Here is a 22,435-nt window from a genome sequence, read left to right on the forward strand (position 1 = left end):
TTTTGAAATCAATTTTGAAATTATTTTTAAAATGACTACTATAAAATTGTTGATAGTGAAAGTATGAAACAGTAATAAAATATAACCAGAAAATAAAATCATTTCTATCTGGTTTTATATTACTATAGAAGATTAAGATTAAAATTCTAATCTCTCTCCCTTTCCAGCTAGATACAAATGTTTTTTGTATTATATCTGCGATAATAGAATTCATATAAATGCAGTACGAATTGAATTGCATTGAACCGAAAACACACTAACGGCAGCTGTTATCGTAATAAGGGATCGCGTATTGCGTTATACGCTCCAGGTGTTTTAGGGACGCTCCCTATGTGTTCCGAGGGTTCAAAAATGGGGCAGCACCTCCATTTCTGCATCGTTTCAGTGTAACAGTAACAATCATTGAAATATTAAATATATTTACGTTATTTCTACGAGTATCTGTTGCAAAAAAATGTTGAATCGTATTGTGTGCAGATTTTAAAATTTTCTTTTCGAACCATCTTGACAATTTTGCATCCTCAATAATTTTATATGAATTATTACTAGTTCATTAATTCGTTATTAAAGTATTCCTATCAGATCATCTTACGCACAAAATATAAAAGAATAAAATGTAGAATATATTAAGTAAGTATTGTATAATAGCCTGTAATTATTGGAGCTTTTGTTCACAAATATACGTACACATGTGACACCGTTGAATATAATTTTCATTTAATATTGACTGTGTATGTTGCTACAAGACAAAAACTATAGGCACGGTTTTATTGGAAAGTTTTGGACGAACTATAGACTACAGATCTTATACATTTGTAACAAAAATCGAGTAGATTAAATACAAAACAGGAGAAACAATTTAAGGAATTTAAAAATACTATTCTACTCTTTGCAACTTGTTAACATTGTTAGAAAAAGAAATAAATAGCTGAGTAGTTCCTATAGTTTACAGTTGTCATAGAGGATTTATATTTCGCATAAAAATCCGCAGCTAATTATCACATTTTATGGCAAAGTTGCAAGTATCCAAGAACTTTTGGACGGTAGTGTACGTTCTTAAACTTCAATACTAAAGTTAAAAGTTAAACGATATAAATACATATATCTAAATTCTTCATCAATTATTGCTACCGTTACACTGAAACGGCACAAATGCTAAGGTTATTATTATGTAAATTACGAAAGTATGTGTATGAATATGTTAATTAACGTAATAAAAACTTCTTTGTGTTATTAATAAGAGTATAATGAAAAATTTGAAGTGGCCTCTTTTCATGTCTTTGGTAGTTTTAATATTAATCTGTCATGCTTAATTTCGATGTTTAAATAATATATATCACATATAATATCACAAAATTAACAATTTTGAGTATAACATTGAGTTCGAAATGACACACTTTACTTTTAATTCTTCCTATCAGAGAGATAGGACATGAGATAAGGATAACCGTCCACTCTATAAATACATCTTCTAATTTTCTTGAAAATTATCTTCGTCATGTTATTATACGCAAAATCCACTCGACTTACAATTAGCAATTCAAATGACATTTTTCCCTTTAATACTTTCAAAGATAGCTCCGAGGATACCAGTTTTCAGAGGGTACCTTCATCGCTTAAACTTAATAAAAAGGTACACTTCTTTTACTTTTAGCTTTACGACAGACCAATGAAGTTCCGTGAAATCAAAGGAGAACAATTGCATAACGCTCCTTGTAAAAGAAGAAAGAATAATTAAATGTTGCTTACAACGTACTCAATTTATAAATGCTAAGAGTTTTAAGATAAAACTATTGCTGTGAATTTCCGAATCAACAATCAGTCAATAATCTTGGAAAAACCGACGTTTATTCTGTCTTTATCTCCGCTCATTTTGTACTTACATCACGCATCGAACATTCGGAATAAAATTTTATTCGACTGATGTTCCGAATGAATATTGTGTACGCACTCGGTGAAAACAAGAGTTGGACCTATTCCGAAATTGTTCACGCTGTATCGCTATTGCCAACGAATTAGGTCGCAAGTTCTGTGCACGAATGATCGTGATTCGTTAATTGGGTGGTCAGTAGGCATGAGTGAATCTTTCTTCTTTCTTTTCCCATCCGCCTTCGTTAATACCGTGTATGGCGGTGACACCATTTCGTATTTCACATAAAGGAAATTATATTAACCCTTTCAATGTGAAAAGAATGCAAGTACAAGTAATATATTATGAATGGTATCCATATACACACAGTGGCGTGCATAATTATAGACTCAAAATAACTTTTACATTGTTACCGACATTTAAACAAAAACCAACATAAAACTATATTTATATATTTCTATTTTATATTATTTCTAATTTGGAAATACACGAATATGTTTTGCTAAGTTTTTGTTTAAATAACACTAAAAATGTAAAAGTTACTTTGAGTTTATAATTATTCACATCATTCTAGATAATACGAATTTAAAATAAAATCCTAAGAATAATATATATAAAAGATAGCTATTTCTTCTATTATACTTCTTCATACTTGGGGCTGCATGACATCTAGTGGATAAAACGAAATACTTAAAAATTTTGCAAGAAAATTTAAAAAGCAGTGTATCAAAATTGAATTTACCTAGCGATTATTGGTTCCAGTCTGACAATGATCCGAAGCATACCGTTAAAATAGTCAAAGAATGGGTATTATATAATGTTCCACACGTGGTGCCACATCCACCGCAAAGTCCCGATTTAAACCCCATTGAACATTTATGAGATGAAGTAAAAAGATGATTAAGAAATACGGTTATTATTTCGAAAGAAGTGTTAAAACGAAATATTATTGAAATATGGCAATCAATAGATGCAAATGTTACTTCTAAGTTGGTCCACTCAATGGAAAATAGACTTAGGGCTGTTATAAAAGCAAAAGATGGATCAACTTCCTATTAAAACCTTTAATCGTTCAATTTAAATAACTATTAATTGTTTCGTTCGAATACTTTCGTGTATGAGTGTACGTAAACATTCTTTCATATACTTCTTCACTCAAAAACGAAGCTACGAGAGAAAACATTTCTTTAATTAATTTAAAGCTGCATCAACATCATTAATAAGATGTACGCACGAAATATTTCCAATTTGATGTACTTTGTCATCGAGTACATTTTTTTAAGTCGTTTGCAAATTTCAATTCTACATTTCCGCCTTATCCTTTCATGTGGATTTTACCACCCCGTTCGTGATTATACTATCATCCGTGAAACATACCAAGTAGTACAACTTGTTTCATTGTACCAATACTGTTTCCTCGCTCCGGCAATCTTTTCGAGAGCTTCACTGACTTTCCCAAGGAAAACTCGCGGCAGGTAACGGTTACCCGCGGCGACAGTAATTATGCTGCAGCATGTAAGTATTATGCTCCACATTAAGCAGATTTTACAACTTCCCTGATCATAAGTCACGTCGTCGAGACGTTGTTGATCTGACCCCGTGCAAATAAACAAGGTATAATTAAACATCAAAGGCGCGGGCTGCCTGCAGTGCACTGCTGAAGTAAACGACGGTTCAATTCCTCCTATTTTTAGTGATACTAGATAGTGCGCCTTTTAAGTTCCCCGCCCTTTGAACAAGTGGATAAGCGGAGTAAATGTCTGTAAGAGCCCCAGCGATGACCATTGACGCGCGCGCAAGAGAGAGAGAAAAAGAGAGAGAGAGAGAGATATTTTTGTACAACAAAATTCTTTATAACGATTATACTTTTAATTTTAAAATATAAGCGCAATATGAAACAAATACACTGCGTCTTATAACTATAGAACCGCCCAAAATTTTTCAGTTTTTCTACACTATAGATGATAGAATAATGAATAAATTATGATCAGACAGCACCAGAAAATAATGTTTCGATGAAAAACACTGCATTCAGAAGAACTTCTATTCGAGTAAAATTTTAATCGGATAAATTGTTATCTGGATAACAATATCTGATTGGATATCTGTTCGACAGTGTCCAATAAAATGTTATTTGTTAATCCTGCTCTCTTATCCGTCATTCGAATAAGTAGAGAGCAAAAAAAAGAGAAGAGAACAGGAATGAGAGGCGGAATGGAATATACAAAGACAGAGAAAATGAGACAAAGAAAGAGGGGAGTGATAAAGAAGGTTAGCGAGATTGAGATAAGTAGACTAAGAGAGTGCGAACAGGAAGGAGCGAGACGGTAGAAAAGAGGGGAAAAGAGTTATGAAAAGAGAGAGACAGAGGCGGGGACAGAGGAAAGAAAATAAAACTAGACTGCAGAGACAGCTGGTCGCGAGAGTTTTGCCCCCCGAGAGATGCGACGGCGAACAACAAGCCCACATGACGCACGCTCGGATGAAGGCAAGCATGCACACGCACGTGCACATTGCCAGAGCGTCCTTTGCTTTTCTATCGCGTCTGCTCCATACGTCTGCTCTACGGCGCGACGATCCAGCCCGCACGAACACGCCACTGATACCGACTACAATAAAGAAAAGAGCTACTGACAAGAAGTCGCGCGACATGTTACGCGTGAATTTCGACGAAAGTTCGCGCGCGGTTGGACCGGAGACATCAACTCATCTACGGTGGAACGAAACGATAATGCGAGAGGTCGCGGCAGTCTGCTGCTATTAAGTTATGCGATTCGTGGGAAGCGGACAGCTCGCTTGCGAAACGAAATTTATTGCGCTTTTAACTTGTTCAACGGTAACGGCACACAAGCCTGTGCGCGGCTTCATTTTATCTTGATGTTGTGAAGGTGAATCGATTGTAGTCGATGAAAATCCGAGAAGAACGACTCGCGCGATAACGATTCCGTGGAAGCCATAGTCGGCTCAATGCAAATCCATTCGCATCAATTCGTTTTTACGGATTTTTTCACCTACTTCCTTGAGATCGACGTTAATCTTCTTAGAGGATTTCGTATAAATACTTGGTAAGAAGATTAACGTTTATCTCGAGGAAGTAGGTTGACAAGTATGTGGATCAATTGATGATTAAGAGGATGAATTACGGCTGTCATCAAATTGTCAAAAGCATAATTACTGTAAGAAGGTCAACCCTCGGCACTACGATTTCTTTCACAGCTATGTCGTCCTTAACAGAGCAAGACCATCTTTGTCTCTTGTATATCTTTATTTACTTTTATATCTAAACTTTGATAACAGAAAAATCAAAGATTGTTTCGATGCAGAAGAAATGAATAACATTCATATTTATCAGATTACGTAAAAAATGTACATCGCGAGTCTAACTCGTCGATATACTACAAGTGGTTGAAGATTTTTACAAATCATTTTCATTGCAATATGAGCCGTTTATTTTGAAAGTGGCATAAGTCACTTTTTAAAAAAAAATCGAGTTAATGGTAACACTAATTACAATTGAACGGTATCTTTTCATTTTTTAAAAATTTGCAATCAATAAGTTAACTATTGAGATTTGCTCGAGAGAAATTTTGCTAATTAACGGTATAACAAACATGTTTATTTTGAAAGTGGCGTAAGTCGCTGCACTCAGGAATTTAATTGCGGGGCTTAGTGTAAAAGAAATAGAAACGTGTGATAAGTGTGTGTGAAGTATTGTTTTGAATTATTTTCAGTATTTTTAAAAAAGTTGTGATCACACTGGACTTATTTTTATAAGTGCGAAAGAATAGTGCAGTTTTGTAAATTATAATATAGTGATGTGGCGGCTACCTCCAGACCCGCCAGTAGATGGCTATAAAATGTTTTATAAAATAACTTTAGATGAAAAAGATGAATTTCTAACTTTGGATTTGTCACCAAAAAGAGGAAGACCTAGGCGTTATTCACAAATAGAAATGGATCCGTTATACGCTGGATCTCGTCCTGTTTCTTCAGCAAAATACAAAGACATGATGGACTTGCTTAATTGTATACCCCCAATATACCACAGTTATTTAAAAAATTTGAAACAAAACACGATTCATATTAATTACTTATACTTATGTTTCAAAATGTACTAATTATTTTTGTATTTCATGAATATTAAAATAAAAAATACAAATCAAACCTTTATATTAAATATGTTTATAGTGTAAATTATTATTATATGAGTCGTTTATTTTGAAAGTGGCATAAGTCACTTTTTCAAAAAAATCGAGTTAATGGTAACACTAATTACAATTGAACGGTATCTTTTCATTTAAAAAAAAAAAGTGACTTATGCCACTTTCAAAATAAACGGCTCATATATGTAATTTATTCAACAATTTTAGTAAATCACTGTCTTTTCAAAACATCACTTCAGTAAAATACGTCGGACAAAATTAATATATGTCAGTCATTTTTCTAAACTATTTATTTTGAAAATGGCTTATTCACTTTACCGTAATGAAAAGTGGTGATTTTTTAATGTTTATACGAAATTATTTATACTGAGAAAAATATCAGTATCCTGAGATAACAAATACAAGTAAATCTTCTCGAAAGTTAGCATCCATATTTTTAAACGTGTTAAAACGCAAACCACTTGCAAAATAAACGGCTCATATAGTGACTAGCAAATCTCATTGTATACACCGCATGCATATCACATTTAAATGAAGATCATGCTACCAGTTTCTTAACTAATCGATCAGATTTGGTGATCGTAATTAGAAGGTGAATGTAGTTAACAATGTATAGCAGTTCATTTTTATTTATATTCAATGTATACGAAATATTTTTCAAAAATAGGAACGTAACACAGTGTTTAAAGTTTCGCAGGTTTCACCCGACACGGACAAAAAATGAAATAGATGATGGCGGAATGAGCTTGATAATGAGTACAGTTCCACATGACAAAAAGTCACCTTTGTGTTTCCATTCCCCCTTTTACTAGCTGCGACAGTGAGGCAGCTACTAAGAGGGGGAATATAAACATAAAGGTGCCTTCCTGTTGCGCGAGGACTATACCTATTGTTTATTATCATAGGACACATTCGTATAATTATTACTCAGTTTATAAGTTGACTTAGCCGAGCGACAACATGAAACCGCGTGGAGGAAACGAAACGCAACATTATTTCTTTGTGTGATACACTGTATCATACAAGTTTGATACAGTGTGTAATTCACTGCGACATTTTTCATGCGCGATAAACAAACAGAATATTATTAGGATGCTTGGAATACAAAAGAGTTCGAATACCATCCATTATGACGAATCTTATAACACTATACTTTCATTAATTAATTAAATTTTTTAATTAAATTTTTAATTAAAGTTTCATTAATTAAATTACTTTGATTTTGTTGGAATTTTTGGAGGTTAATGAATCTTCGGCACTTAACAAGTTCAAGAGAGTAGGAGGTAAAAGGAGGGTGGTAAAAATAGGCCAATTTTGCATCTTGCTGCCTACGATAAATTTATATTAATTATTCCATTTAAAAAATTGGAGGTGATCTTCATGTCTTGATAAAAAAGTAAAGTAACATAAAACTAATTACAATACTATATGCCCCCCTGGAAGTCATGCAACTTCTATCTGAACACTTTTTCATAGAACAAATAATTTGTGAGTTATTTGATGTCTGATGAGTTATTTGATTGCTGCTATTATGCAACACTATTTTATAGTTTTTTCTCGTATGGTCGACACCGATCCACGACGAGAACTTGTCTGCTGCATTTTTAAATGACTATTTCGATGATGGATCCATCAACAGAAGAAATAAATATTGAAATACATTAACTGGGTGAGTATTGCGAACTGTACTTTACGCTCATTTTTAATAACTTTCCCATCGCTTCCCGGATAAATAAATGTGTATTTCATACACTTTAGAGGATATGGAATCATATTCTGATAAAATATTTCGTGTTCAAAAATCGGGCTATTTTTGCTAACCTCTTTGAACTGGATACTAGAAAATCTAGGAACTAGGAACTAGGAATCTAGACCGCAGATTTATAATTCTGGGTCAAGATGAACTCGAGCCTCAATATTTAGAGGTTCATTGGAATGTGTTGAAAATTTAAAGAAATATATAACGAACCTTGCGTCAGTCTGCAATATGTAAAGCTCACTGGCCACGGATACGAACACTGTCTTTTTGCACATTCATAATTCCAGCATTGCTTGATAAGTATTCGCTGCAGACGCCCCTCGTTCACATGAATTACTTACACAAGCGCGCGCACCCCATTTTATCACCCGGCAGGGAAGCATACGGTATCGCTTTTCACTCGTATATTTTTGATCGCATAAAATGCGAGAATATACAATATTGTTTTCTTCGACTATTTCAACATTCACAGGAATCGTTCGAACGAAATTCATGCGATGTCGGGGAAACCATAACGTAGCAGTACATAATTGTTTCTCGTAGACAGAGGACCTCTCGGACAGTTCAAGGCAGACGCTGTATTTTTTAACGGAATGTATAATTGAAGACATAAGGTCGATTCTCCTACTGATCTGTTAAGATACGATGGAACAAATCGACAGTTCATAAAATATTGCGAGTTCGTTATAAACTAACATTGAGTACAAAATATCCAATGAATTAATCAGTTTTTTAATATCACGAACGATATAATGTTGGGTTAAAGTATTTCGTAGGGGACCAACATTTTTCAATTTCGTATGGTATATTTCCGTAGATATTGATAAGAAAACACTGAAAATGCAAGTTTTAAAGTGTGGAAATCATCGGTTCAAAAGTTATACGTATCCAAAGTTGACGAATTTTCAGCGTTCTTGACAGGTAACCGTGTCGCCATGTTGACTATTTCCACACGTCACCCAATGAACGACACCGTCATATTGTTAGTTAGTCAACACAGGTGCTGCTAAATGGCAGCACGCAAAACCTAGTGTGACGACATGATTCCATCTCTCGCGTCTCTACTGGTAACAGCCGACACCAAAGACGCCAACTAACTTTTTTCTGTCTATAGAATATAGACGTACATATATAGAATATAGACATACGTATATAGAATAACATGTACATATAAGACTGAAGAGAAACTATTGTTCATATTTATTTAATAAATAGTTAAATAGTTTTTATTTTAAATAGTTATTAAATAGTTATTAATAGTTAAATAGTTATTATTTCATTATATCGACAAAACCTCCAATTAAAATTCCAATTTCCAGATCTCCAACTTTAATTTACAAACACGAATTAGTGCAGAACTAAACAATTCATGAAATTATGGTTTGCTCCATGATCTTGGTATACCGCATCTTAAAATTCAGATGTAAGAAACTTGTCCAAAGATTAGTAAAAGAGTTACATATTTGGTAATTATTTGGTCAATTTGACCATTGGTTAAATAATGAAATGATGATAATCCATAGAAACTCAAGAACTGAATAATTTTCGTACCAGCCTGGATCTTTCCTAAAGTGATTAAACTTTGTAGCTCACCCTATATGCCTCCACTTCGAGAAAGCAAAGAGACGAGTTCCAAGGAAAGCGTACATGTCATTGGCCGTCCGATAAGTACTTGTTTCATGAAAAAACCGGTCTGTTGGGCCGAAAAACGAGTAATTATCGAATGACTTCTGTCCTTTCATCTTTCGTTGTTTTCTTTGATTCCTGTCAATTTTAACTCTACAAACTGCAAGCAAACTCCGGGTAACATAACATCTTCATGACACAGTTTGACATAATCAACTTACTGTGAATAAATTGTGGTGAATTCAAAGATGCAATAATCTCGAATAAATATTTAATTAGTAGACTGCAGATGTTATGCATTTATGGCAGAATTGAGTAGGTGAAACTGAAGATTGTACGAGGATCAAGGAAATTGAAGAGTGTCAACGTGTTACTATTTAATCCATTAACTAAAGAAAGAATTTTCTATTTCTTTTACAATTGACGCAGATGATTTTTATTTTGCACAATGATTCGAAGTCTATTAAGTTTCTATCGTTTTATTTATTAATAACCTTCTGCCTTTTCTAAAAATTCAAACAAAAAATGACATTTTATTTGCAAATAAGAAATAATAAATTGTCTGCGAAATTATTTAAATGACATTTTAATTAAATATAAAATTTAATTACCATTTGCAAATAGAATATTAATTTAATTTGTAATTTGTTATTTATTATTTAATATAAAAAATTGCCCAACACTGCTTTATGTTTGAAAATTCCCAAACGATTTTCATCTTCGTACAAGCACATACGATAAGATCGATGCAAGAAAATTTCTGCTACGAGGTTCAAAAGAATTGATATTCTATACTGGTGAACCCTTTGCGCGAGTCAAACGAAAAGGGTTGACAACCTTAAGCATCCCGCGCGACAAGCCACCGCAGTGCAATGTTCTCCTCGAATAATTACGTCCCCCGATTCATCTAACACGATTATAGAGAGCAGTGGGTACGATTGACTCGTAGGTGGCTTCATTCGTTGACCAAGCGTCACAGTGCTTTGCACTGATGAATAATATACGGCTCATTCGAATTCGTATTTAACAATTCCGTTTATTCGCACTCCGAACGTGTATGTAATTAGTTTAGAGCGACACGCGGACAAGTTGACGCAATTGACGAATACGCGAAATGAAACGCAGTGATCAAAAAGTAACGTGTATTCGTTGCGTTTCTAATGCACGAACATACTGAATTGCTGTTTATTTAATTATCGTGTTTTACAGTGAAACGGTAACGTCGAAATAAATGTTTAAACCAGAATCCTACCTTTGGTGAACGAAGATTCGGTCAATTTTGTATTTCAATTTCACAGAAATAATTCACTCGGTAGTGATAGCGTTATTGTTTGGTAATTTGATAAAATAAAACTTTAAACATGGAAGAATAAAACTGAAAATACGAGCAATAATGCAATCATATAAAATGTTAACGATCCTTAATTCAACGTTTTTAAATTGAATTTAATAGCTACTAAACTGTATTTAATCTTTCATTTTATACCATGCTTCTATATTTTTTGCTTGATATTATTATTATTGTTGTTAGCATTGTTTCCGCCTTGCAGCCATGAAAGCCGTCGCGATCTAAATGTTGTGTGCTGGATAATTCCAAGCCCTGCTTTATTCTATTATTTCTGCATTGCACGTTAGTTTTCTTTTCTTCTTTCCTGTTAAATGTCTTTTACTTAAATATTATTGTTCAAATTCTTCCCTCGAAATTTCTTGTTTCTTTGCTATGAACATAATGTGCGTACAACCTCATCAGTAAATAAATGCAAAAGTAAATTACAAGAAGTAAATAGGACCGGTACACGTGTGATTAATGTCCTGTGTTCAAAGAGAAGTTCGTAGAAAGTTTCTCAGATAGGCAAAGACTACATAATAATTGAATGTTTCTGTTCAGGTGAAAAAAACTTGATACACTACTTTCACAATTCAATTATATGTAATCTACTACCTTGAAAAGTTAACGTAAAGCTACTTACGGAGAGCTCCAAGATGTCTGGTTAAAACATTTTCTCTGATATATACGTCCCTCTTATCTCAGATCGGATACGTAAAACTGCAAAGAAAACATGTTTAAAGATATATAACATACGTAAACGATGGGAAACTGATACTCATCAATTACAAAAACAGCTAAGTTCGTACAAATACTATACACCGGGTGGCGTTTTACCCATTTTAAAAGAAAACATAAAAAGAAATGCTCAACTACTTAACAGAAACTGTAATGAATAGCTCATTACGTAATTTAATTAGTTGGCAGATAGTAATCATTTGATGAATTAAAACAATATCTTACTGTGATTCATTAGCATTTATTATGACCGATGAAATGCTATTCAATTCAATTTATCTTAACTCTAAAAGAAACTAACTTTCATTGTGTGCTGAGAGAAATTATAAAAACACCTTGTTGCAATTACAGAAGGGATTATGATAACTAGACTGCAAACTTTTATGCATTTAATTGTGACGTTTCTAATTTTGTAAAATGCAAAAAAATATACATTTTTTTTTTAAATTTATTGTGTTAATATTCTATAATCGATGCAATGAATTTTCTAGTCGATTAAGAAATGTGCAACGAGAATTTGCATAAAGATCCGGATTCTACTCTTAGCTTTAGTATGTTCAAACAACAAGTTATTTGTGTGTGTGTGTGTATATAGTAGAACAGTTCATTCAAACATATTAGAGTACAAATAAAAATTTTGAATAAATAGAGTATCGTAGTTTATTTATTATAATAATGTGAATTTAAATGAAAATTTATGCTCGTAAGTAGACTGAGCTATCCAAATTCATCCATTTCAGAAGCAAAAATCTGTAATCTAAGAAAAAAAAAATTGAAGGTCTTTACTAGTTAACAGTTTAATTACCTAATGATACACTTATTCAACGACGACGAGAGAATTATATATAAAAGAAGCACGATAACTTTTTCTCAAATATTAATTATTTAATTCTTTACTTCGTACCTTCCGGTTACATTGAATCTTTATCCTAGACTTCTTATATAACTTAGCTACATAATATTGCTTAAAGTAGCTTAAATATGTACTTTATAATAATTTCTCTCGCAGCTAATCATAACACAAATATAAACTTAATATATAAACTAATATGAACTAATATATAATATTTAAATCTAATATTAATCATTGCTCTAGTTCTAATCCTGACTTAAAGAACACCTAAGCTTCGAATTGCATTTTAATTTCTTTTATTATCAATGAGAATGTGCAAATTATAGACTAACATATTTTCAAATAATGATGTCAGAAAAAACTTGTCACATGATATTAATCCAAATAATTTTTTGAAACAAAAAAATTGCTGTTGCTTTCGGAAGAATTTTTTAATAAATTCTCAACTGTTGATATTCGATCGTAGAAGGAAACCTGCTAGTACATAAATGCGTTCCAAGAAGAACTAAATGGTTTCCAAACAGAATGGCCACGAGTTTCGTGTCCACGCAACACTCAAATACACGTAGTACTTCAATTAAAAAACAGTCATCCGGTTCGCGTTGTTTAAAGAGTCGCCGAGACGGCAGAGCTGCTTGTAAAGGGGGAAAAATCATTCGGCGGTGTTCTATTCCTTTTGGAATAGGAAATGAGAAAAATAGGGAGAACGAGGCCGAACGATGCGGCGCGAGGAACGGTGCAGCGAAACGAGGTCAAACCGCGAGGTCGAGGAAACTTCTATTTTCGTTTTCCCTTTAAAAATATTATCAGTCATGGCTGGTTCGCGCGTGCAATCCGGGACTTAATTTTATAAAAGGGGTTTCAAAATCTGTACTTCAAGTTTCGTTTTATTCTACAAGTTCCGTTGTTCAATACGGTATTAGGCACTTGCACACAGAAGTTCTAATCCTTTTCTTTCGTTTTTCTTGTATTTAAATATGACGTACACTCACAGTTCACTTTTAATAAATAAGTGATATACTACATGAATTACGAATTAAATTAACATTTCATTTGAAAATAATAATGAAATTTTCTAACTTGTTAATAAATCTTTTAAATAGTTCCACAAATCATTTATTTATTATTTATTATTTGCCAATAAATTGTTATTTTTTATTTGGATTTTAGGGAAAAACGAATAATAAGTAATTTTGATTTTTCTTTTGTCTGTTGTATATTATACAGTGGATATCTTGTACATTTTTTAATCGAATATAGGTGAAAACTAAATAATAAGTAATTTTTCATTTTCAATAAAGGTGCAATAAATATTAATTTCCACTTATTATGATTGAAGAACCTGTGTCCTTTTTCGTGAACTCTCTCTCTCTCTCTCTCTCTCTCTCTCTCTCTCTCTCTCTGAATGACATAGCTTAGAGCTATTTTTTAAATAAATATTAAATATCAGAATATCCAAGAATATTGTGATAGCTTCGTAGACATGAGAATTAATTGGAAAAATGTACAATTATGCACTAGAAGGAAGTATATCAGTAACCGAACCAAATGTAATTCAACACCGACCATATCGAACAAATAAGGAGATCATTCCTTAACCAGTTAACTCTTGCAATCTCTTTGAAACGTGTGCAAGTTACTGTGATTATTAGATCGCGGAACTTTATGCATTTATGATAAAGATGAGTAGACGAAATAAAATACTGACAATTTGTTTCTATTATCAATAACTCGTTAAAATTATTCGAAGCAGGAGTAAATACCTCGGCAGTCCCTGTCTCTTGCAGCCGATGCACAAAATGTTTATTTTGCATAAATATCCGCAATCTAGTAATAACATTGTACATATATGTCCGATTTTGTTCATATCTTATTTAAATATAACACTTTGATAAAGTATACAAAGTAATAAAGAATATCGAGGTATGCATCCTTAACCAGTCAGCTGTTTTATGCGAAGAAGAAGAAATAAGTCATGAAGAAATAACATTTTGTGTTATGACGAGTATACTCGTCCAAAACAGCTAAATGTTTAATAAGACAAATGAACTGACGAACAAATATAACCAAGCTGATTAAAGTCTCGTGCGGGTGCAACGAAACAGAGCACAAACAGTTACATGGACACAGATGCAATTAATCGGGCGATAAGCACACAATTAGAAGGTGATAAAAGTGAAAACAAACAACAGGCGCGTACAATATTAAAAAGAGAAAAAAAGAGAACGAAAGATAAGCGCGGTCTCATTTTTGTTCAAGGCTTAAGCTTTATCTAATGTCTGCATTATACGCAATGCACATGATGTTACACGTTCGTTTATAAATAGATGCATTGGAGAAAGAGGCATAATGAAACTTCGAGGTTAATTAGACCGTGGATTTTTATGCATTTGTGACTAAAATGAATGTATAAATGCATAACAGAAAAATCATTTAAGGGATTAGAAATTACTGTTACATTATTTTCAATTCACTGAAATAATTAAGTATAGAAACCAATGTCTAGTAATAAGTTAACAATTTGCAAAGATACAAATAGATAGTAATGATTATAATATAACGTTATACATGATATTATACTACTGATAATAGGTAATATATATGACATTTTATAATATGATATTAATATTTAATAATATAATTAATATATGTTATTAATAATGTATAATATATTTAATATTAATTATTCTAATATATATATAACGTTAATTACGTTCTGTAGTTGTTATGAAATTATCAAACATTTTATATATATTATATATAACGTTATATTTAAATTGTAATTTATGTCACAATTTATATTACTACAATTTAATAATCTTGTTTATTATTCATTAGCTGAAGTATGCAATCGACGTGTGTGTTGGAATTTTATTTAAGAAGCCGTAATAAAAGTACGAGCGTAATGCAAGTGTAATACAAGTGTAAACCACGAACATCGTAAACCGCGAACATGACATACTAGAAGACACAAAATCAATAAAAACAAAAACGAGTGTTTCATGTGCTGCCTCTATATTCATAAAGAATACTTCGATGCATCGATGCAACAATCTCCAACAATGTGCACATTAGTGAATATTGCAATGAGTGGTATAAATTAACGTTTGTTCTTTTGCTATCAATTGTACGTTGTTATTATTTCCGTCGTCTTCCTTATAAATTGTACACATTTATCTATTGTTCTATGTCGCATGTTAACAGTAGAACTACCAGGCTCTAAACGTGACTGAAGTATATAGTTTTATAACAATGACAAGATTGGATTAATTTAAACTTCGTACGATTTCTATTACAATATATGCTTTAAATTAAGCACAATTATGCTTTATTTATTTAGAATAAATTTTAATTATAATACCAGGAATTTTAAAAGAAGAAATCTGTCATTTTAACTGGTTTGATAGTTCCAATGTTAACATCTATTATAGTTCTTCTGTGTGTATGTATTATATTAACTTTAAAATTAAAATTATTATACTATTATATTATGTTTATTATTCTGCACGAATTCTGTCATTCTTAAAGCGGTCTAATGTTTTCCAAAAAGCATTAATCAAATACAGAACAGTTCACAATAGAGTCTACGATTTTCAACGCGTACACGGAATCTGTGAATCATATATTCGCGAATTAAGTATCCGTATTCTTAATACACGCGTAATTATGCATTTTATTATCCGTATACACGGATATAGAAATCCGTGTATTAATGTACGTATACGTGTATATTTACATACACGTAAAATAGGGACAATTAGAACAAGTGATTGATTGTGCGCCCGTTTCTCGTCCCGTAATTTTTTCGTGTCACCAATTAACTAAACCGCACGATTAGCTAAAATGATCTGCGTGTTAATGAATCGTCTGTTCCGCGAGACGATCTGCGATCAAAACAGTTCAGAACTCAGGGTACACAGGTGTATTGTTTGCGAGCGAGTTGCGTATTTCTGCAAATATTTTTTACTGCGGTTTAATTTGAATCAACTTGCCAAAGAAATACGTGTATATAACAGGGTGAATCTCATGACGGGTAATTACATTGGCCACCTTTTCACTTTGGGATTCTCTAATGCTTGTTCTATCGCAACGATTAACTTCAAAAGAGAAAACCAACGTGCATTCTGAATCATCAGATTTGCATTGCCTTTAGAATTCCGCGGATCCCGGATTACTGCTTTCACTACCGCGAGTTCTATCTTCATATTTACGATGAATCTGTTGGAATCAGATGCATCTAATGTAACTCATTGTCTTCTCGCGTTGTATATAGGTAATTGACCATTTACACGTGTCTATGCTGGAACAAACTAATTGGTTACGCAGTTTCGACCGTTACAGGCTTCGCAGAAAAATTTTCACCGATTTGAACAATTTAACGCGACGACGATCATGTCATGAAAGAGCAATTAGCACATTATTTATCAAAAGCTTATTAACCACTTAATTGGTTTTGACGAATATACACGTCATAACAAAAAAAAGTTGTCATTTCTTCATGACGAGTATACTCGTCAAAAACAACTAGCTGGTTAAAAAGGATGCACAGTGGTGTGCATAATTATAGACTCGAAGTAACTTTTACATTGTTACTGATATCTAAACGAAAACATAACACAATACATATATATTTCTATTTTCTATCATTTCTAATATAGAAATATACAAATTATTCTGATTAAGTTTCTTTTTAAATATACAGAGAGAGTGTCTCAGCTAAAGAAGACACCTTCAATGATGTGAATAATTATAAATTCAAAGTAATTTTTACATTTTTACTGATATTTAATTTATTAATTTTAATATAAAAATATACAAATATAATGTTTTGTTAAGTTTTCGTTGTACTATCACTAAAAATCTAAAAGCTGCTTCGAGACTGTATTAAATTACATATTTTAAGTACTGTATTTAAACAAAATATGAAGAGAATTCTTCAAACATACTCAGTATAATTACAGTAATTTACACATTTTTCAAAGAGATTGCAACAGCTAACAGATTAACAGGATTTTCCATGATTGAACTGTACGTACAAAAAGCTTGATAATTCTTATTTTAAATAATATTTTTAGACGTAATTAATACATTATATTAATCCAAATAATTTGTTGAGTTATGAATAAAACTGCTATTGTCTTTGAAGAATTTTTGAAGAAGATCTCAGCTGTTCATCTTCAATTTTGTAAGGACTACTGAAGAACTACCGATATATAAAGTGCTAATACTATAAATTTTTAACATAGTCTTTGTTTTATTAATCCTCGTCCGTCCGTCCATTAATTATACAATGAGAATGAAAGAAAGAAAGAAGTAACTCAAATTATAAGATAAGTTAATCTGAACAAAAAGCACATGCAGCATTACTACGTTTCTACAATTCTGAGTATGATGCAAGCCTGGAAATCAATACGCGTCATAATACGATAATTCTAATCACTGACTGTGTTACGTACATCACGAAAGAACTTTGTACAAGACATTCTTTTTAAATGATTTGAAACATTCTTTCAAATGAAATAACGATAAATTTATACGTTTTAAATCATACAGGTGCAAAATGTGGCCCGTTAAAATATTCTTCTACGTTTTTTTTTTTTCAAATCAAACACTTCTTGAAAAAACGTTTTAAAATACATTTGATAACAATGTCATCGTGATCGATGTCGATAACTTTATTATTAAAAGATCCATTCATTATCGAACGATTCATCACACAGAGCTGTCGTATTTATAGCTTCGTTGGGAATATTTAAAAGGACATTTATTCTAAAATATTGAATCATCGAACAAGAAATTTCAATGGTTAATTTTGAAGAAAGACTACATACTGACTACGTATTTTTTAAACTTTGTTTAATGATTAAAAATAAACTGAAAACGTGTGTAAATATTTGTTCGCCGAAAAAAGCGATTTAACATATATCTTTACAAAGTTTTATGTTTATGATGAATACGCTATGAATATTTATAGAAATTGACATTTCATACATTATTATACCAGAAGTGCGATTAAAGGGAAATATGATTTTTCAATTAAAAAGTTCATCAAGCTAAAAGAGCAGATTGAATATTACATTAATATCCGTTAAACATGTCATTTTGTAGTTCTTTACATACTTACACGTCCACGGTAATTTTGCACTTAGAGCTAATTACTATTCTGGAAACATGTTACCATGAATCTTTAAAAAAAAATCCAGTTAATTCGTAGATAGTCTTTTATGGTAATAAGAATTCTCATAAAGTCGAAATGTTTCTTGATAGAAACTTTGAATATTTCAATTTTATTTCCGTAATGTATTAATGTTAATGAATGCTATTTTCAATGATTTTAAATAACATTAACTGACATGTAACTAATGAAATTGAGTACATGCAAACTACACTATACAGACTGTTAATGGACGGGTGTTAACTAATAATAAACGTATTATCTACACATTTACAAACTCGATTTTCTCGTAAACGAAGCTTCAAACGGAAAAATGTTATTCCTTTTTTTCGACTTATTTTCGCACGTAAAATTATTACATATCCAATGGTATCACCCGTTCTGTAACACCGTGTATAACGTACCGTTAACTGCATCTACCAATGGTTCATGAAGATACAATGCCTGTTTGTTCCTCAATTTATAAAGGCTTCATCGTAATTACCGACGGACAATATTATTGAAGATATAACAAAAGCTCATTAGAATGGAACAATAGATCGGTGTATCTGACAGGTTTACTGAAACAAATACTCATACAGCGATTGTTCTTCCCACGAGACTTCAATCTCATTCGAAAATTAAAGAATGAAATTTTCACATCTGTAGTGACACAGAATCGATAAATAGCACTGCAGAAAATGATTATACAGGAAATTTGCGTTTGAATACTAAACGGAATTCGATTGCATTGTGTTCAATATCCTTATTAAATATTTATTGTTACATATACTTGCTAACAAAAGTTAAAAAACTTTACATATTGTTAACATTTGAGTAAAATTTGATATTTTAATAAATGTAAGTTTTATTAAATTAAATGTACATATTATAGTGTGAAGCATATAACGCATTGTTTATACTGCAATATTATTTTATTTAGGACATAAATAAAAACAATAAAAAGATATTAAAAAATAAATAAAAAAAATATAAAAAATATAAAAATACAATAATTAAATTAAAAAATTATAAAAATATAACATTAATTCTTAACATTTAAACTAAATGTTTTCAAAAGACTGCAGAATTTGAGGAAGTGAAGTTTAAGTAATTATCATTTGATTTTTCTTACTAGTGGTGCGAGGCAAAGACGAAATGAAATTCGATTAAGTTTCATGAAAATTTTTTGAATTCATTTTTATAAAACCATTAGATTTCATTTCTTCGGAGGAATTTTGAAACATGGTATTAGCTTACTTTTCGAGTTTGATTGAATTCGTAACTCAGAACTCAAGTTATGGATTTATGAAGAATAAATTGTTTTTAGAAAATCGTACAAATAGAAAGCATTTGCGCGTTCCGTATTGTCATTACAATACGTACACACATATAAATAAATGATAGCCTTACAGAATGTCAATGATATCAGAAAACTATGAATGCAGTATCGTGCTATAAACAAAAATGTTGTTGAAGCTTCGCCAAGAACGGTATTTGCTATTTTGGTGCTAATATCTCCTGCTGAGCGCATTGTTTCGACGTTTTATGATTGTTCTCAGCTTGGGAGTACCAGGTGCGTATTATTAGAAGGTGTATTTTCAGCGAATCCGCCAGAAATAGGGAAATACCCGCAGAGTTTTCTTTTCCGAGAACAACACGTTAGTACGACAGTCGAAAACGAATTACGATCGAGTCCAATCACTGGATTGAACCATAAGTAAACAGCAAATGTTTTTTGCGAATTGACATCGCCATAACCTTCAACAATATTCATCGTATCTTAATTAACATTCTTTTTATTAAACTAAACATTAATGTCGAATTTCGCATAAAACTATGAGAATGACAAGATTGCATTCATTTAAACTTTTCTCTATTTTTGTTCTAATGTATTAATAAATTAATAATAAATCGGGAGATTTATTCAATTACTTCCTACAAAAAGGTAAGTAAAAAACATGAACCTGATATGACTCTAATATGACTTTAAACATTAAATATGAAATTTAGGTGATATTTCCCTTTAATTGCAGTATTTTTTAATCACAGATACAAAAATGAACGTAGTTTGCAGTCTGCGTAAAAATGACTACCATATGTACCGAAGGTAAATGTTTCTACTGCGAACATTTCATAATTGATTTTAAATGCATTCCTACCAAATGAAAAATATTTATTAGTAGCCATCGTAAATTAATTACAAATTGTTTTGCGAGCGGAGGTTACGTGCTACTCGAAACCAACACGAGGGTATTTATTTATTCAATGATTGTTTACTAGGGTCAGAAGTGCACTAGACATCAAGTATAATTAAATGTGATGGATGAAAAGTAGAGCAGAACGACATTTAATAAAGATAAAATAAAACATTTCATATTTCATTTCCGATAAAACATTTCGTTTCATATAGTAACTAGTTTATCAATTCTATACCAATTTATTAATTGGACGTTGTCGAGAATCATTGCTTAAAATATGACGAAGCCGAAGCCATTGGCGTATATAATGGAACTTAAATTGAAAGAACAAGTTTCTTTACTTCGTACATCCTATAAAAATTTTTCAAATTGATTCAAATCAATATATTTTTACAAGAAAATAATTGTTAAGTTTAAAATTATGTCACCATTACACTATTGCCAAAACTACTTTTTAACTAAATAAAACCATCAATTTGCTATTTACTAAGTTATTAAAAAGGATCTGTTCTACCAGATTTCAATGTTTCACCATTATCAGAGGTATAATTATAAGTAAAAATTGGATTATCGATTTTGGTTCAATTATCCCTATTTAATTATGTATTGTATGTAAAGTTTCTAGAAAATACCTAACACAATCCACTCAACAATGTGTACATTAGAACGTTTATTTCAATTTTTGTTTGGTTCAAACTTCTAGCTGCAGAAAATTGGAAGCACAACGATATCTCAAAAAAGGTAAACTTGTTCCTAAGCGATATTCTTGATACACATTTTAACAATAGCAAAATATTGCTAGATTGTTCTTGAATTTTTGTAAATTTTTAGTAAAGCATGCCGTAATGAAAATAATTTTCAATGCCTTATGCATAGAAGATCTTGTAGTCTTCAGTCGGAAGACTGACTTATGATTTTGCTATACAATGTTGAACTGATATAAACATCATTATACTCCTTCGAAATTTTATAGGAATAAATAAAAGATTTGTTTTTATTTATGTATTTTATACGATTATCTTAAATAATAATAATTTAGTGTCACTCTATCGGTGACACCCGATTGCAAGGGGTTACATGATCTAGTGTAATATTGTGTTATGTATCTATTTTAAGAGTGGCCTAAGTCCGTTTGTTTGAAAATCCAGATATTTAAGGATTTTGTATTTTAATAAATTAAAAAATATTGATAACTGATAACATGGTGATATAATGGAATATTTTTCAGTAAGCGACTGCGTATTTTACATTGCGTGAATTCTGTTATTATGGAAGCTTCGAACGGTGTATTTATGGACGACGGTATCAGCGTTTTAGAAAATATGTTTTCGGTTTCCTCGCAGCTGGATGTCGGACGCGCGTGCGGATTTCACCGGTAAAAACATCGGCCGTAGCGCCGATGTTTATTCTCGAGAACTGTTCACGAGGTGGCCTGAAAGTGCAGCCATTACACAGTCTGGAGTTGAAACAGTATTAAAAAGGTGGCCACCGCGAGGCCACTGTACCGTAACCAGTTGAACGAGCATTGTCCCAAATGACAGCCATTACACCTACGTAAGCAATTTCTACGGTTAATCGCAAAACAACGTTACGCGTTACAATGATTTCTCGCGGCGTAACCGGCATGGTAGCGGTTGTTTCCGCTTTGAATCATCATCCTGGTCCCCATCAGCTAATAACGAGGAAAATCCGTGGGGAACGGGGCGCCGGGTTAGCTCCAAGATTTATCACACGCCCACGCGAG

At 31.9% G+C, this 22,435-nt stretch overlaps 1 protein-coding gene and 1 long non-coding RNA gene across 5 annotated transcripts in view; one reads left to right on the forward strand and one right to left on the reverse strand.

The window, feature by feature from the left end:
• Ipk1 (Inositol phosphate kinase 1) overlaps positions 1-22,435 on the reverse strand; it is a 319,504-nt gene that overhangs the window by 267,464 nt on the left and 29,605 nt on the right. For 3 of the 4 annotated variants that reach the window (XM_076519490.1, XM_076519492.1, XM_076519489.1), the window contains exon 2: positions 11,389-11,465. The exons of the other annotated variant lie outside the window; for it this stretch is intronic. The gene's annotated coding sequence lies outside the window, so the exon portion shown is untranslated. The remainder of the gene's footprint in view (positions 1-11,388; positions 11,466-22,435) is intronic. 4 annotated transcript variants of the gene reach the window in all.
• The window catches only part of LOC143258934 (uncharacterized), a 62,019-nt gene that overhangs the window by 27,621 nt on the left and 11,963 nt on the right, over positions 1-22,435 (forward strand). The gene's annotated exons all lie outside the window — the stretch shown is intronic.

This window comes from Megalopta genalis, chromosome 3 (genome assembly GCF_051020955.1).
Source record: "Megalopta genalis isolate 19385.01 chromosome 3, iyMegGena1_principal, whole genome shotgun sequence".
NCBI lineage: Eukaryota > Metazoa > Arthropoda > Insecta > Hymenoptera > Halictidae > Megalopta > Megalopta genalis.